Raw genomic sequence first — 14739 nt, 5'->3', positions numbered from 1 at the left:
TATTCAATCTCTCATTTACTTATTTAAAAATTTTAAAATTTGTATTATTAGATGCCTTATTACTTTCCAGGAAGATGAGGCAACAATATAAAATTAAATTAAAAAATAAATAAAATTAAATAAATAAGTAAATAAGTAATAAGTAAATAAGATTATTTCAGTTAGATCTGTGTATTGAAAGAGAATATCAAAAATATATGAAGAAGTTTTTTTTTAGGTATAAATAGTATTAGGGGGTTTACATCACAGTCATTGATCTCATAAAAGCTCTGTGAGAAATGGAATAAGAACTGGAGATTAAGGAAGAGTCGATAAAGTAGATACCTACTCAAGAGTTTTTCCAGGAAATTAATATTCGATACAGCCATATGGGAGTTATAAATTTGAAATACTTGAGAGATAAGAAGAGGATCAACATGCAAACATAGGAGAACTTGATAAAAAACAAAACTGAAAAGGTAGGTAAAGACTAATAAACGGCCTTATACATCAAAAAAATATATATAATTTTCTACATAGGCAAAAGAATACCATTGGAAGAGAGTTATAACCTCAATTTAACTTTTTTTTAAGGGATTTCACTGTAGCTGCTAAGTAGAAAATGGATTCTATGCTCAAAACAGTGAAAAAAAATGGAACCAGTTAGGAGACCATTGCAGTGTAAGAATTTGAGGTATATTTGACTGAGAAACTGCTAGTGAAGGAGGGAACTGAAGAGCCCTGAGATGTATTTTTCAGTGAGAAACTCCACATGCCTTGTTAAGAATTGAGATGTGAGGGGATCCTTGGGTACCTAGCGATTTAGCTCCTGTGTTTGGCCCAGGGTGTGATCCCGGAGTCACGGGATGGAGACCCGCATCAGGCTCCCTGCATGGGGCCTGCTTCTCCCTCTGCCTCTGTGTGTGTGTGTGTGTGTGTGTGTCTCATGAATAAATAAATAAAATCTAAAAAAAAAAAAAAAAGAATTGAGATGTGAAGGGTAAGGGAAAGGGATGAATCAAAATGATCCCTTTTCCATGGCTTGAGAACCCAGGAGGTCAGCGATTGCATTTGTTAATATGAAGAAACTGGTGTAGAAACAAATTGGGGAAAGTAATGTTTGATAATAGGGTTTAGCTCATGATAAATTTGAGCTATCCACTAGACACTGAAGTCAGGGTCTTGCACAGTCACAGAGTATACTCACAGCAATATCTTGCTCAGCAAAAGATAAATAGATATTACTTCAACAATCAATCTTGCTGCACTATAAGCTACATGGAGATATTGCTCATCTTAATAGTTATTATTTCCAGCTCTTAGGCTGGCACATAGATAATACTAACTGTATGACTTGCAGAGTAAATGAATGCTAAGTAAATGAAGCAATGCTATTCTTCATTTATTAAGGTAACACACATAGAAACACACACACACAATCCTTGTCATGGTAGTCAACATGATGTAGTGATACAATGCAGAATGCTTAGATTCATATCTGAGTTTTGCTACTCACTAGGTAAATGGACTTAGGAGGTTATAAAATACAGTTTATACATTTTAAATATGGAAATGAAAATACTGCATTTGGTTGCACTTCCATGATAGTGACATGAGGAGCTCCATGGAAAGCTGGTGATAACTATTAGAACAAAAACAAAAAACTGTTTTCTTGGGAAATTGTACTATGTGCATAGAACAAATTAAGAAACAATTCAAGGAAATCTAAATCTCAACAAAAACAGCAAAAATTTTGTGGCTTTGAGTCAAAACTCATTCCCTCTTCTAGCTCTCAGTTCAGCTTGATGGAAGTTCAACTCTGGGAGGGTATAGTTAAGGAATGGGGCTCCCTCTCCCCTTAGCTTCCAATCAGGAATTAGCATGCTTCAACTGGAAGGGACAAGCCATAGAATTTCTTATTCCCTCCAAGTTGAAGAACTTCAATTCTTGGTGAGTGTGGTCAAAAGGTCAGGAACTCCCTTCCTCCACATATACCCCATTCATAGGATGGAGGCTACACTGTAGGTATGCAGGCTGAGAATTCTGAGGCCCTGATTGCCCTTATTCCAATTTACTCATCTGGCAGAGGTTCCATTCTAGAAGAGACAAGCCAAGATCAAAGGCTACTGCCTTTATAGGTGTACAGAATAGTGACTCAGAGGTTTTGCTTAGTGTGAAATAATCCATAAGAACACATATGTCTAAAGCTTTCCTCAAGAAACTGACTTTATTTAAAACAGATTATGTGGAAGTACAAGGCTAATGGTGCTCTAGAAAAGCAACTTCTCTTAATTATTAAAAAATAAAATCTTAGGTCAGATAGTTGAACAGAGAAAGAGGAAATGAGGCAGCTTAGAAGAGGCCTGCTAGGATCAGAACAAATCTCAGACTGACCTCAAAAACTACCCTTTCTGAATGTAACTGAAACAGGTTGTTAGTAAATGTGTGTAAAGGTCATTGACGAAAATAATAGCCAGCCATTAATTAATGAGCTCTAACTTGTAGGTGTAATTAAAAAAATGAGGCAGAAAGCTTAACAGAGAAATTATGAAAAGGAAGACATGCCTAAAGACCCATCCTCCGAGAAGTGGCATGAAGGCTCTATGTTGTGAGAGAAATAAATTTTACTGAAAGCCTAACTAAATAACAAAACAAATAAAACAAAACAACAGAAAACAACAAAAACAAGCTCCCTGGAGGGGTGGGAGGCAACAGTATCCAGAACTGCTTACAATGTTTTATCAAAATTGTCCAGTTTTGGGCAAAGAATTATGATACATGCAGAGAGATGGGAGATCGTGACCTACATACAGGAAAAAAAATATTGGCAACAGAAGCTGTTTATGAGAGGGAGTAGATGTCATATTTAACAGAAAAAGATTTCAAATAGCCACTATAGGCCATTATAAATATGTTCAGAGAACTAATGGATATCATGCTTAGAGATAAAGGAAAGATGTGGATGGAGCTAGGGGGTGTTATGCTAAGTGAAACAAGTCAAAGAAAGACAAATACCATATGATTTCACTCATATGTGGAATTTAAGAAATAAAACAGATAAAAATAGGAGAGGAAGAAAATTTGAAAAGGGAGGGAGGCAAACCATAAGAGACTCTTAATGATAGAGAACAATCATGAGAGTTGCTGGAAGGTTGGTGGGTGGGATGGGCTAGGTGAATGATGGGCATTAAGGAGGGCACTGGTTGGGATAACCACTGGGTTCTATTTTTTACTTTTTTAAAGATTTTATTTATTCATGAGAGACAGAGAGAAGGCAGAAACATAGGCAGAGGGAGAAGCAGGCTCCTCAGAGGGAGCCCGATATGGGACTCAATCCTGGAACTCCAGCATCACGCCCTGGGGCAAAGGCAGATGCTCAACCACTGAGCCACCCAGGCGTCCCACCACTGGGTTTTATATGGAAGTGATGAATCACTAAATTCTACTCCTGAAACCAGTGTTACACTATATTTATTATATAGCTTCAGGATGTCTGAAACTTCACATAAACGAGAGAAGAATGTTTGTACAATATATAAACAAATAATTTTGGAACCTTACTCTGTGCCCAGTGTACATCAGGAGATACAAAGATAGAAAGCATGACATTTGTCTTAAAATTACTTATAGCATTTTAAGGAAACAAAGTAGACATAATGATAAAAAAGGTTAACATAAAAGCTCACCTGTGTCATACAGACATTAATGTAATACAAATTTCAAGAAGAAATTGAGGAAAAGTTAGAATGCTTCCTGCAAATAGGGTTTTTCAAAAGACTTTGAAGATCATATATGATTTAGAGATGTGAAGAAAACCAGAGGAGCACATATGTTGACGGAAGCATCAGTGATTTGGACACCCAAATGGTGAAGTTGGTCCTTTACTCCCAAGAGTCTGAAATCCGTGAAGCAGTGTGTCAATAAAGACATGAAAGATTGATCTACGTCTTTGAAAGGATAACTGATATTATATGTGACTTATTATAAATCCTGAAAAGTTGACATGGAAATAAACTGGCCCTGAATACCACAGAAAATTCTTAAATAAATTTATGGGATTTATTTCCTGTAAAATTCTTTTCAAAAGCCTACGTACGCCAATTCAAATCATAATCCATGGGCAGAGCATCGAAGCTCTCAGTTTCTTTCGCTGAAGATAACTTCCCTAGTTTTCTGGAACATCACAATAGTTTGGGCATTGCTTAATCACACTAAACTTCAGCATTTAAAGTACTTTACGTAATATAATTTTACTACAGCACAAATTAATGTTTAAAAGTCTTTTCCAACAAGTATATAAAACATACGAGGTTATAGCACCATTTAGAAAGAGCAGGAATAATGTAATCATCAAGATTCATTCCTTTAAATGTTCTGGTTCTCCCCAAATAACGCCTACTTACTATTTGAATTACCTTGGTTGTTTTCCTGTGCTACTTGAACTAGTAAACTATTAAACAAATTTTCTTCTGTTCAAAAACAAACACTTCTTTCTAATTTCTGTTCTTGAGGTTTCCAGTTTTTTTATATTCCCCTTCTTTGGAATTGTCATAAACAATACATTAAGCTAATGATATTAATGATTTGTTCTCTCTTCTGCTTTTCGGAGCTATGGCAAGCCTTAGTTAATCTTCAGTGCAATATGCAAATAGAGTTTCTGAATTTGGCATGCAAATGCTTTTGAGAGGTAAGCGTAAAAGTTAACTTCACTAACAAAATCAGTGCCTGCACAAGCTTTCATATTTAGGGGTTAGTGTGTTGAGTCCATATCAGTCATATTTAAGAAATATTAGTCAATTTTAGACTTTCTTTTCTTTCTTTCTTTCTTTCTTTCTTTCTTTCTTTCTTTCTTTCTTTCTTTCTTTCTCTTTTCTTTCTTTCTTTCTTTCTTTCTTTCTTTTCTTTTTTTCTTTTTTCTTTCTTCTTTCTTGTGCCTAAATGTTTACTTTGAGTCTAGGACTCTAAAAAGACACATATTTACAAAGACCCTTCAAAAATACTTCCAATAGTGATATTAGGACATCTATGAGTGTTATGCTTTTACTACCAGACAGTAAAAAAAGTGAGGAGAACTGCATGAAAGAAAAACAATCTTGGATTAATATTTGTTCTTTGTCTAACTTTTAAGGAAAACAGTCTTTTTTAGGACCTCATTTGCAAGTATTCAAATTATTTTTAAATCTTTTTTTTTTAAGATTTTATTTATTTATTCATGAGAGACATAGAGAGAGAGAGAAAGACAGGCAGAGGGAGAACCAGGCTCCATGCAGGGAGCCTGACATAGACTTGATCCCAGGTCTCCAGGTCACACCCCAGGCTGAAGGTGGCGCCAAACCGCTGAGCCACTGGGGCTGCCCCCCACTTTTTTAATCTTTTTTTTTTAAGATGCAAGTATTCAAATTATTATTAGTTCAATCTTTCTGGAAATCAAAATATATTTATTAATGAATTTGCTCCCACGGGTACTAAAAACAAAGGAGAAAATATTCTGTACAATACTAATTGTAATATTGTTTGATGGTTAAAACTGTCAGACTATTTTAAAAGTCAATTTCACAGATAATAAGCACTTAAAAAGTAGTTATTCTATCACTGCAATGCAATTGCATACAAAACTTAATTTTTTCTTTGATTTTACAGAGATAAAATGGGGTATGGCATGAATCTTTAATGACATAACAGCAAATGTAGCTCACATAATCATTTTTATTGATTGTGTACCTGGTTATAGGATAGGCTTCCTGGGAAGTAAAGTCTGAGGTAGAGATTAATATATAGGATGTTTATTAAGGAGTGCTTTGGGGATCAACACTGTGGAAGGGAGAAAGGAGGTGGAACTACAGAGATACTCAACTCTGAAGTCATCCTAATAAAGGCTTCCATTAATCCCCACAGGGAAATCAGAAGTGGGATTCAGAATTGTCTGGTGTTATGGCCAGGCTCTAGGCTGTTCCCTTTCTCATGTTTATCAGTTATTTAATGAAGAATGCTTTTGGATGGAGGCATGAGCTTAGAAAGGCCTGTTTCTTCATCTAAGGCAATCCAGAGAGCACAGTGACCGCTGTCCTTTGGCAGGACTTCCAGCAAATAGGGGAATATCTTTTTCATTCTGGAGAAGGATCTGGAAGGTATACGCTGTATAGGGCTTATGCAGTGACCAATTAGGGAATCATAATGCAGATCCCTAGTGTTCTGGAACAAGGCAATATGAACTAAAATGGAGAATTATATACTTTTTGAAAATCAGTGTCTGTTTCACTGGGTCTTGGGTCCTGGCATGGATAGAGTGTCTGAACAGGAAACTCAATAACCATGAAGCCAAAACTTCCAGTCAGAGGCATTTTCTATTGGATTTACCAACTCAAAAATTTAGGCAGGCCCAACAGGTGCAGTTCACCTCTACTTTCTGGCCTATGGAGGTTGCACCCCTACACAGCATCTTCCCTCACCATCGATAGCTCCAAAACATTAGTCTTATATGTCAAATGGCACCAAGAATAGAGCTGTTTGTACCACAATCTGGATTTCCTGCAGAGCTCTTTCTTCCTTTATATTTTATACATACAGCTTTTCATATTACCCAGTTTGTGGCTGTATCATTCTGTTTGAACTGTCTGTCATAATTTATAACACAACAGACTGGGTAACTTAAACAACAAAAATTTATTGCTTAATAGTTACAGGGGCTAGCAGCCCAAGATCAAGGCATCAGGAAGGTAGATTTCATTATGAGGTCTCTTGGCTTATCGGTGGCTACCATCTCTCTGTGTGATCTCTTCTTTGTGCACACACAGGAAAAGAAAGATTGAGTGAGCTTTCAGGTGTCTCCTCTTAAAAGCACATTCATCCTGTCAAATCAGGGTCCCACCCTATGGCCTCATTTAACCTTAATTACCTTCTTATATCCAGCCATTAAGGCTCAAACACATGAATTTGGAGAGGAACACAATTTATATTTTTTCTATTTATTTTCATATTTCATATATTTATAATTTGTATTTTACCCATTACCTTCAGGCCATGACCTCAGAATGTACTATCCCAGACTCTACTAATCATATTTTCAAGATCCTTTACCATTCTTTCATGGTATATTCTTTTTACTCATTCTAATCAGCATGTTGTTTGGCTCTTACCACCAGTTATTAGCCTAATAGCCATGGGTGGGAGAAATTCATGAGGGAAGCAGTTGTTTTCTGCAATAAGGTCTCAAAGATGGGGAATCCCAGCTCTTAACTTGGAGAAGTGGGCTCATTCTTTAGGTTCAAATAGTTCAGGGCAATCTGGAAATTAAAAATTAGGGGGAGGAGGTCAAGCCAGAGATTTTTAGGCAAGTTTCAAGGATTTATTCTTTCCCAAGGGCTCTGATCTTAGTGTGGCAAACTTGCCTGGTTGGGGAGTTTCACTTCTTTGGAGCTCAGTTACCCTTACAATGGAGTCCTGGGCTTGATCTTCATTGTCAGATGAATAGAAAGCAATCCAGCCTAACACCCCATCTCAGAATGTTTGTTTATTTGGACCGCTCCTGATGCAGGTAACAACTTTTGTGTGCTGGATTCCCTGGGAGTTAGATTATGAGGTATATATTACCATAGAGCATTTTTATTAGGGAGCTCACTAGTACACCTGTAGAAGGGAGAGGAAAGAAGCCAGGTTGGCTAAAAAGGGATGTTAGTCTGCAACGAAGATCAACTGAGGCCTACATTGACCTCACAAGGTACTCTGCAGCTGAGATGAGTCTTCAGAATCTTTCAAGTTGGGTGAATGGACTGGACTTGACCCTCACTATGGCCAATCATTGACTGCAGGCTGTCTTTGGAAAGATGTATGACCTTAGACAAGTCAGTTTTCTTTATTCTAGACAATACACAAAGAGAGCTGATAGTAGAAGGTCATCTCTTGGCAGCATTTCCATAGTTGGAGAATAGGGAGTCCATTTCTGAAGGCGCACAGAGGCAGCAAATTGCAGCATCCATCGCATGATGCCACTGGAAAATGTTGGGAACATGAAACCAGTTTATGGCACATTTTAACTTCTATTTCTGGCACTCGTTTCCTTTTTCTTGCTTCCTCATTTTTTTTTTTTTTTTTTGGTGTTCTAGAGACATCTGTGCCCATTAAGACCATTACATAAAAGATTTCATGAATAAAGATAGAGGCAAAAGGAATGTGCCTGATCATTCACATGAAAGAAAGCTCACAATTGTAGCTTTCCTCTGAAGCATCACATGTAGGACTGTCAATGTTCACCTACAAGGCAGCATGGAAGTGTTAGATCACCCTTAGCCAATCGGCTAAGCATTCCTTATCCATGAAGACTCACTTAAGATATGATCTTCCATGAGAATCCTTGCCTTTTCCTCCCTCAAATTAGATTTTATTGATGTACATACATTACGGTTATAAACATAAAAAGTTGAGTTCAAACTTAGCATTTAACATTTTAGGATTAACCCTAGACAGATGAGAAATATTTCTGAAGAATTGAGCTTTACTTTACTCTGTCCTAGAGAAATAATCAATGACATTTTGGAAATGTTACCTATTACCTTCTCCTGTTAGTCAGGAAAGTAGGTAGTCATTTGCCAGAAAAGCTGGGGGAGCAGCCAGAACTGTATAAATGTTCTGCAAGAATAATAACAGATGATTCAGGAAAGGTTCCCAGAGGAATATGGTGAGCAATATTATCATCTCTCAACATCCAGCTCAACTTCTCCATATTGTTTATTGGATTCATCCCTGCTGCAGGGGAAGGACAATCAAGTGATACCGTTCCCTTTCCCTTGTTGATTTCTCCTGAAAAAGTAATTTCCTAGCTAATTAGTTAGTATGTAGCATTTAAAATCAACAGAGATATATTCAAGAATAAGCATGCAATCTGACTTTGGCCAATGATATGTAATGTGTTAAGCTAGGTAGGAATTTCTAGGAAAGAAGATTCTATGATCTCATTGGAGAGTGTCCAGAAGTGACTCTATTCTCTTTCTTTGGATATTGAATTTTGTAGATACAAAATGCAAAATTTTCAGTTCCCATACTCTTAGAAAAGGCTGATTATTCTGCATCTATTATAACAATATTGCCCTAGAATCAGCTTTAATCTATTAAGTTAATCTGAGACAATACTCCTCATGTTAATGGCAACCCCATGCCTCAGAACATTGGAAAGTCAGGAAGAGTCACACTTCAGGAGCCATATTCCCAAAGGCAAGGCTTAACTAATGGGTAGTCTCACTTCTGAATTCCATGTTTCCTAAAAAATCTGTATAGAATCAACTCCCCCAGGAAAGTCTGCCAAAAATGACAGTTCTTCCTTGCTTACTCAAATATTACACTTTGTGTTTCAGATATTGAATCCAGGACCCTTCCTTCAATGAGATCCAGGAAATGCCATAGCCATTTTGTATTTATGAACACCAAAGGTTAGAGTAACACACGGAGATGTTTACAGCCATGAGAAACAAGAAGAAATTGATCGAGCTGGAAGCACTGGAGTAAACTCATTTAGAAATATCTCCTTCCTTTGGATTTCCAGCTTTGTGAGCTAATAAATTCTGTCATTATTTAAGCCAGTTAAGTAGAGTTTTCTATTATTTGGATGCTATGCAAGCTAACTGATAAAAGAAGTGATGTTTAGTTAATCCCTGAAAGATATACTGGAGCTAATGATTAAAGGCAGATGGAGAGGACATTAGAAACAGAAGGAACAGCAACTAGAAAGGTAAAGGAAGGAATGAAAATAACTATGTTAAGGATTTTTAAGTACTATTACTCAATATAGTTGGTGTTACAAATGTACCTGGAGAACTGGGGAGAAGAGAAATGATAAAAGTTATGCAATTAAAACATAATTTAAGAAAAAATAGTACATCCAAATCTCTTGTATGCATTCTAGACTCTTATATTTATCTGCCCTATTGACCAACCAACTGAGTATCTCACATTACCTGATTTATTCAAATTGATATTTTTCTTCCCTACTTTCTTTGGGTATTATGATATTCCCTTTTCAATAAGCAATTCTGTGTTTTCTGTTACTCATGCTAGATAGCTTTCTTTTCAATCTCCCCCATTTCTTTCTGTCTCCCCCTCTTCATTTTTTTTAAGATTTATTTATTTGATAGAGAGCAAGTTAGGGGAGGGGCAGAGGGAGAGAATCTTAAGTAGAATCCCCACTGAGCATGGAGCCAGACACGGAGCTTGATCTCATGACCCATGAGATCATGACATGACCTGAACCAAGAGCTAAACACATAACCATCTGAGCCACCCAGGCACCTCTCTTCATTTTAACCTATTATCCTCACTAGTGAATTACTTTAAAATAATATTATACTTTGCCATCTTTTTTTTTTCTGTACAATAGTAATTCTGGCCTTTTTAGGGTTCCTAGAACAGGCCACTTATATTAATATTTTTTGGTGTTTCAACTTTTTGGAGTATACTGCTCTTCAGATTGCCATATGAAGATTTATTCTTTTCTGTCTAGTCTCATCTCAAATGTCACTTCATAGAGGCCTTTCTGGACACCACAAACTAAAGACACATTCAACATCTAGTCATTGGTGATGATATCCCTGTTTTTATTTTCTTCCTAAAGTGATCACAATCTGAGTTTAATTTCTATTTGTTTGTTTCTTTATGACCATTCTCCTCTTTCCAGACTACAAGTTTCACAAAGGAGAGAAGCTTTCCTGACTTGTCCATAACAGTATCTATGAGGCCAAGAAAATGTCCTGCTACTTAGTAGATGCGCATTTGACTTTTGTTAAAGTACCAAAACTGTAATAACCTAAGCTGAAAATATTTTTTCTCTCCCCAGTTATTTTTGCCTGACATAGAAATGAAAGAAAGAAAAAAAAAAGTGAATTATAAATAATAGTGTGGAATAGGAAAATCACATGAATAAATTAGCTATCCCCATAACTAGTTAAAGATATGAAGATGATTATGTTTTGACAAATAATCCAGGAATGGAACTGAAGTTGCCTATTAGTATGTGTTTTGGTTAATAACTAGAAGCTGATAGGGTCATTTTCCTCTGGCAGCTTAGAAGAGTGTTGTACAGATGGAGGTAACAAATCATTATAGTGATGGAAAGAGGCAGAACAGAATGGCCCTTTGAGCTAGTTTCTTCTGATGGCTTTGTTTTTGAGCAGTGGCTTGCATTACTTGGTTAGCAGCTTTCCAGGTCATTTCTCCTCAAAGTTTGTGGCAGTGGCATACTAACACAATGTCTTCAACACCCAAGCCATTTGATCAAGGCATCCTATGTGCATTTAGGAAAGGAATAGAGGCATTAAGATGGTAAGCTACTGTAAGGATTTTATTTATTTGTTTGTTTGTTTGTTTATTTAATTATTTCATTGTGATCGGGTCTATTTCTTAATTTGAGAGTTTTCTCCCTATTGATAAGACCGAATTATAGAAATCATGATTTTGCACAATGACTTTATGTTCTTGGATACATTTAATGTTTTCAGATATACAGGAGACTTAAGAAAAAACAAGGAGAAATCTATTCCTTCTGTTCCTGTATTTTGAAGCTGGGGTTCTTCAATTCTACTCAGCATGGATTGATTATTTGACTTTCATTAATATCACCTTGGAAGTTGAGGTTGTCAACTTTGGGAAGGGATTTTTTTGTAAGAAAATATATATAGTGAAGACAAAATAAGGTTTGCAGAAGGAAAGCAAAATAAATTAAAATGAAGTATATTTGCAGAGAGATAGAGATGGAGAATGAATATGAGAATAAGAGAGAAAGACAAATGAGATTTCTAATGATTTTGAGTTCTAGTCCTTTGGGAAGTATAGTTGCTCCTGGTTACCATGAAATAATCAGGTATGTTATTTAGAAAATCAAATGACTCTTTTTTTTCCTTTGGCTTCAAAAAGTATAATTATATGATTAGTGCAATGGAGATAATACTGTGCATGTATTATATTATGTTCTTCATAGACATGTTCACAAATAAACAGGTTTTTTTTTTTTACCAATTCAGCCCTAGAGAAGGGAAAGAATGCAATTGACTAATGGCATCAGATGAGAAGCAGATGTGGAATGACCACTCCTCCCAGACCTAGCTAACTATGGGAGAAAGAGCCTGGAAGTGGGGAAAACATCATGGTCTCTCAACTCAAGTCCCAGAAGTAGGTTGTATGTTACATTATGTTTGTTGAAATAGAAGACAAAACCAAGGAGCCTTTTGTCCCATTCACATTGAGGTCTCTGGGAGGAAAATCTCTTGCAGAATAACCCTACTGTACCATCGGTGGCCACATCAAGAAACAAAACAAAACAAAACAAAAAACAGTAGTGTGAAGCGCTTACATGAAAGGATTGCCCAGAGTCTCTTATCTATCTCAAACAATATGAAATGTATCAAAGTCAATGAAGCTAGCCATCAAGTTTGAGAGAAGAGTGAGGTTGTTCTTATTGAGGCCAGCTGATCCTTAAATTAGGGGTTGGAGAGAGACTCCTTTGGCAAAGATTAAATCAAAATCATACCCAGACCTTAGGAAAATATATAGAGAAGACCTGAGGAGGAAGAGTTCAACTCTTCAACTTTGTTGTACCCAAGAGCTTGCTCATCATGGGGTTCTCTGCTCACACTGAACAGGTCAACATGAAATATCATCCTTGTAGGGCCCAGCAAGGACTAGAGAGTAGCACTAGCTAATGAGTGTAGATTTGGAACCAACAACCTCTCATCACCATGTGCTGGAGAAAATTCCCCAGTCCGTGAATCTAACTGAGATAAATATTTATTTATTTATTTATTTTTGAGATAAACTATTTAAACAGAGGGGAAAAATGTTTATTTATTCATTTTTTAAAAGATTTTATTTATTTACTCATGAGAGAGAGAAAGAGAGAGAGAGAGAGAGAGAGAGGCAGAGACACAGGCAGAGGGAGAAGCAGGCTCCATGCAGGGAGCCCGATGTGGGACTTGATCCTGGGATTCCAGGATCACACCCTGGGCTGAAGGCAGGCACTAAACTGCTGAGCCACCTGGGTTGCCCAGAAAAAATGTTTAAATTTGAAGGTACTAGATATCACTAGTCATCGGGTTTATTTATTTATTTTCTCCTTTGGCTCCCCATCCTGTGGGGGCTTTGAGGAAGGTCAGCTCTGTTCCAGACACCAAGAAAACTACATTTTCTTTGTACATGTGCATAGTAGTAGTGAGTAAAGTCAGAATAGATTCTTTTTGCTATAATAACGGTACAGACAAAATGGTTTATTTCTTATATATTCAGCATGTCTACCACGGGTCATCAGAGGTTTTTCCTCCTCCTAGTCACTCAGGTACACTGAGGCAGCCAATACCACAAGCATTGTTGGGAGCCAACCTGAGGGAAGAGAGAGGGTTTCACACGCTGGCATTTAAATGGTCCTGCTCAGAAGTCCTGCTCACCACTCACTGTTTATTGATCAGAACCAGTCACATTGCTTCATCTAATCACAGAGGAACCAGGAAATACAACCCTACCATGTGCCTGGAAGGGAGAAGAATCAGAAATGTTTCAAAGACAGCACTAATGGCTATAATGAGTAACCCTGATATCAAAGAAAAAAAAATCAATTATCACATTGCTCTTTTCCATTTAAGAAACTGAGGGGGAAGAAAATTATAGATGGATGTGCTTTATCCGGGTGCATTTATACAAAGGTAAGCTCTAGAGCTGAGTGGAAAAAACTGAGCTCAATTATTCTGCTTAATGAAGTAAGGGAAATACAAAGGTGAGAAAGTCTTGAGGGAGAGACTCTGAGTTTCATGCCTGTGCGACTAAATGGCTTCTACGAAGAGAGGCATCTAATATTTATAACCATTCGTGCTACTGTGTGCTTATCCCCAATGTAACCCAGAACTCTGTCAAATCTGTGACACCGTAAAATGCCTTTTATGGAGGCTTGTTATTATTTGTTTGTTTTGAGAAGATTAAAGAATTGGGCTAAACATCTGTGTAGGCATGGGGTGGGGGGATGTGGAGAGAAGACGGAGGGAAATGGAGAATTAAATAGATACAAGGACATGAAGCCAGTGTAAATCCTGCAAATGTTCCCATATGGGTAAGGGTGTTGAATTGCCTACAGAATATGGGATAGAGCACTCAGAACAAGTTTGCTTAAGATTCAAAGCAAGGATCTGAATAACATTCCAATATTTTTTCTTTGCTTGTGTGAGCCCAAAGTGCATGCCTGTTACCTGAAACCAAAGTAAATGTGAATAAAACACTTTATAGAATACTTGGTAACCAAGAGAAACTGCATAGATTTCCTATGTCCATAACAAAAGAAGCATAACAATTATATGACAGAAAAATTTTAAAGTGTATTTTACACACTTATGCTTCTCCAGATTAATTTTGCTCCATGACCAAAGGTAATGATATTTGTTATTTATGGTCTACCTGTACTTTGGATGAGAGGAAACTGAATTATTTTAGTTCCAATAACCCTTTGATTTTGGACAGAAGCCTTCAAATTCACAATACTATGAATTGTCAAGAAAAAGCTACTATCAGCCTAGAAAATTATGCTCTGTTAAGAAGAGAATGATATTCTTTAGCTAAATTCAATCACACATGGAGAATTTTAATCCTTCTATTTCTGAAAAATATTACATGGGGGTTGAAGGAGGTATTTTTAAGAACATCAAGATATAGTATTTAATTTTCCAGATAACTCACATAACCAAAAAACCTAAAATATATTATTTTTTTTTCTAAAAATTTATTTTTAAGAAGATGTTT

Source organism: Canis lupus, chromosome 38, assembly GCF_048164855.1.
Source record: "Canis lupus baileyi chromosome 38, mCanLup2.hap1, whole genome shotgun sequence".
In the NCBI taxonomy this organism is placed as follows: domain Eukaryota; kingdom Metazoa; phylum Chordata; class Mammalia; order Carnivora; family Canidae; genus Canis; species Canis lupus.
The sequence above is the reverse complement of the archived record's forward strand: the minus strand, read 5'-3'. Positions refer to the sequence as shown.